Here is a 4,559-nt window from a genome sequence, read left to right as displayed (position 1 = left end):
CTTAATTACCAGCAGCCTGGTGAATGGTGGCCTCAGCTCCCTCCATAACAATAGATGTTCCCTTGCGCTGAAGTGGACTTTTACCCCCGGGTCTTTAAAACCCTGAGGAAGCTATGCAACAGCGGGGGTATGAGCGCATGTTTTTGTGAACCACGATCCAGGAGAGCGGTGGCTCCTCTCTCCCCTGTGGTTATAGTCGCGGCACTTGCCTGGGCCAATGAATGTTCACAAATGGGATCGCAGGCAGCACTGCGACCTCCTCCACTGGTTTGGGCAGTCTCCAGGATCTGTCCGGCTGAAGTGTTCCCGGAGGGACCAACCTCTTCCTTGGCAGCTGCATGGGGACAATGTTCTTCATTTCATTCAGGAGCTCCAGCTCTTCACCCTAATAGAATTGAAGCTCGGGTGGTGGGTAGCCCGCCAGTACTGCATGGACCACTTGGTTACTCTCACTGGATGGTGGAGACATCTTAGCCAAAAGTGTTCTGAGCCCAGGAGTCTGCAGCAGCTGGTAACTCCTCCCACTTTGGGTTCCAAGAAGTCCATTTAGTAGGGGTGGTCCCCCCTCCTACTTTGCCACAGGCCAGGACGTAGTCCTTTCGGCGCCAAGAAGCTTTGATGGGAACTTCTTGGTGGGAGTGAGCCAGAGAGAAAAGCACTGTGAATTGGGTGCCATCTAGGATGGCCCCATTAAAGATTTAGTGGAAGTTGATTACACAATAATGGTGCAGCCGTTCTGCTCCTGTTCACGACGCCAGAAAGCGGGGTTCTGCAACTCCCCAGAGGGGTACCCCGGACACTTGACAAACGTAGGAAGCTGGGAGTGTTAAGTGTTGGCTTGTCACAGCAGCACTTACCAGGCTCCTTTCCCAGAGGGATGACACGTAGCCAAGGCCCGAGTATAATTACAGGTCACCGTCGACACCCCTAGGATAGGGAATGCCAATAAACAGGATGATGGGGGTAGTAGTTGTCATGAGTAATGCCACCGTTCCTACACACCGGTATGTTACACGGCGGAGAATAACCACAGACACGGATTTCTAGTACCTCGGGTCCCTAGGAACGATTAATGCCCGGTATGAACTTTACTTAAAATCACTTTGGTAAACAATTATGACACAGCAACTCAGGTACAATCTTCACAGTGCAGGTAAGAAAGAAGGTCAGAGGTCAGGGAGGATACACAGGATGAAACGGGTCCTGCAGTCTGCATTATCTGTCAGGCACCACTCCTGGACAGGGAGCACTGCGGAGGAGGAAAAGGGGTAGGGTCACTCCACTGACACTCCGCTAGTAATTATTACTTTTTAGGATTTGCACCCGCACTGAAGACGCATGGCTGTGACTTGAGAGAGTATTTCTATGCAGTGATCCTAGTTTTGGACCTTTGCACTGGGTCCCGTCTTACAGAATTACTTACGAAGGCTCTCTCTTAGGCTTGGGACTCACTCTACTCTCATTCAAAATGCAGTCACTATGGGATATCTCTCCTCCACTTCCATCTTCACCACAGGGAAGCTGGATGTGCTTCTATGTGGCTCTGTATTAGGTGGTAGACCAGAAGAAACACCGAAGATGAAACTCCCTAATTCTTCTCCCGCTCTCAATCACTCCTATTTATACCTTCCCATATACCACATGACATGACAGACTGATACATTTACATGCAGGCAATGATTTTGTTGAAGTTATCCTCTCAAGCACTGCAGCTGTGCAACACACACTGGAAATGACAAGACAAGCTTTGCACAGTGCATCTACAAAAGACACTCATGTATGACATTTATGGAGGGGACCAGGATGATGTACTGGGCCACTACAGTTCTGTTGGTTTCCATTATATTTAGAGTATAGAATAATACAGTTGACTATGTTAACTTCACTAATAACATGGAATGGTTGTGTTGGCTTCCGTTTAGGACTTCCATTAGACAGCTGTTTTCAACAACTGTGATAGAACGCCCTGACCTAATAGTAGCATAGTATTTTAGGCTGAAAAAAAGACGTGTATCCATCCAGTTTAGCCTATTACCCCCATGTTGATCCAGAGGAAGAAAAAAAAACAATTCATTTTAAGAAAAAAATTCCTTCCTGACTCAAAGTCTGGCAATCAGAGTAATCCCCAGTTCACCACCCCTAATGCAGTAATTAGTGACTATAACATGTAATATTGTTACACTGAAGAAAGCCGTCCAAGCCCCTCTTGTACTCTTTTAGTGGGTGTACCATCACCACATTCTCAGGCATAGAGGTCCATAGTCTCACTGCTCTTACAGTAAAGAACCCCCTTCTATGTCAGTGTAGAAACCTTCTTTCCTCTAGATGTAGAGGTGCCCCCTTCTTACAGTCACAGTCCTTGGTATAAATAGATAATTGGAGAGATCACTTTATTGTTCCCTGATGTATTTATACATAGTTATGTTGTTTCACCACAGCTATCTTTTTTTAAACTAAATTACCCTATATTTTGGTAACCTGCATAGTAAACAATGCGGGAACAGTGCCTTATTTGCAATACTGGAGAAGCAGGACCACATGGATTCTTTGTTAAGAATTTGCCATCAGAGAGTATATTGGTCTCCAAAACTGTACAGGGCTAATGGCCAAAGATGAATATGACATTCTAGATGTCAGGGCCCTGTAAGTACAGGTTCTAGCAAGTGCTGCAGTAGGTGCCAAACTTCTGCCCTGATAGCCCCAAAAAAAGAGTATCTGGAAGTTGACTACCTAAAATGAGAAAAGCCCCTATACACATTAGACAAAAGTCATCCGAACCTGCCAATTTCCATGGGACTGGACAAGTGCCCCAATGTTCAATTGCCGGGGGAAAAGAAGGCTCATGCATGTTGAATTTTAACGCCTGATCTTTTTGTTCTCCCTGTGTATAAAGGTACGTTTTACACACAATTACTGTCGCTCCTGTGTGAAAGCATTCAAAGAACACAGGCAGAGCACGCCGATAGTCACTTGGCTAACAACCAAGTGACTGTCAAGTGAACAATATTATTTATTTTTTTGCTCAGTGCCCTGTTGGTGGTCGTGTCCACACAAGTTGACTATCGCTTGAATTCGCTGTTTCCAGCAATTGTTCAGGCAATAATCACCCTGTGTGAAGGTATCATAAGCCACCTTCTGCCTGCAGCTTTCTCCACTATCCCCATTGAAAACGCATGAATGCTCAGTTCAGCTATTTGAGAGTTGTGAGGAGTAGCTGTTGGCTGATTAAGCATTTTTGACAGTTTATGGACACCTTAGATATTCACCACGTATATAATTTAGTGCTCTTCATTTAAAGGTATCTCTATGGGGAAACAAATTTGACCTTTCAATATCCGGAGCTCAAGACAACTCCCAGAAAACCAGCATCCTACCTTCCCTTGAGGACTTCAAGGCCTTTTTACTGGTGGGCGATATGAATTCAGTTTGGAACATCCTGTCCAAGAACAAAGATGGAAACACCAAGTCAAGGACAAGAGTTGACATGGTTCTAGATAACGCCGGGTTTGAGTTGGTCACTGATTTAGTCTTGGCAGATGCCATAATATCCCTTGGCTTAGCCACAGAAGTTCACTTCCACGGGAAGGTCATGCCATGGTACGTGTCCGACACCACAAAGCACAACCTCGACTGGACAGTTCAGCAATGTTTAGCCATCAACAACATATGGATGTCGAAGTGTGGGCAAACCTGGATGGAAAACCATCTCTTCTGGACATTGCCCCATGAGTACTGCACCATGGCTGAAGTGGCTCCGGATTTATACATAAAGTTGTAAAAATCAGATTTAGTTTACTTTAAAGGAGACTTGAACAACAGGAAACTTACTAGAGACCAGAAATGGGATTTCATAGTACCCTTCTCTCAGGCACTTAGATGCTTTCACCCAGCTCCATTGTGTAGTGTCAGTACCCTGAAGGCTGATGTGCAGGTTGGATTGCAAGCGGGAGTCGGAGAACGTCTCACAGTGACGGATACAGGCTGGCTGATATCTGGCAAATATGGCATCATCCAGTTTAGTCCTGTAGTTTGAAGCAAACATTAGACTTCTAATGAGATTTATTTTCTAGTGCCATATATGCTTTTGTTAGCATGCGTGTGATGCAGAGTGTTAAGGCAGCAGAATGCAGTTCTAAGCTCTCGCTCACAACTTGAAGGTTTGCAAATTCAATCATCGCATGGTTCAGGTATCCAGCTCAAGTTGACTCAACCTTCCATCCTTCCGAGGTTGGTAAAATGAGTACCCAGCTTGGTGGAGAGGTAATAAATAAATTAGTTGAAAGTGCTGCAGAATAAGTTGGCACTATACAAATAAGATTTTTCTTTCACTATATCCCACTATCTGCTAGGAGCCATTTTCAGAGCATAATCCTTGTTTTTTCCTTCACTTGGGGGCAGTGACAGCTTTGCAGCGGGCTGTGTTTCCTTCCTGGATTCGCTTAGATGTTCAAAAATTTCTTTGGTTCAGAAAATAGTAATTTAGAATAATAGTACCTAAATAGAAGACAGAAAGGAATGTGAAGGAATTTGAGACAAAAATTAAAGTGGTCTTTAAAGTG

At 44.8% G+C, this 4,559-nt stretch overlaps 1 pseudogene; it reads left to right on the top strand.

The window, feature by feature from the left end:
* Nucleotides 1-217: 217 nt before the first annotated feature.
* Nucleotides 218-4,033, top strand: LOC136632168 (damage-control phosphatase ARMT1-like; annotated as a pseudogene).
* Nucleotides 4,034-4,559: the final 526 nt, after the last annotated feature.

This window comes from Eleutherodactylus coqui, chromosome 1, assembly GCF_035609145.1.
Source record: "Eleutherodactylus coqui strain aEleCoq1 chromosome 1, aEleCoq1.hap1, whole genome shotgun sequence".
NCBI lineage: Eukaryota > Metazoa > Chordata > Amphibia > Anura > Eleutherodactylidae > Eleutherodactylus > Eleutherodactylus coqui.
This window is presented reverse-complemented; position numbering and strand designations above follow the sequence as displayed.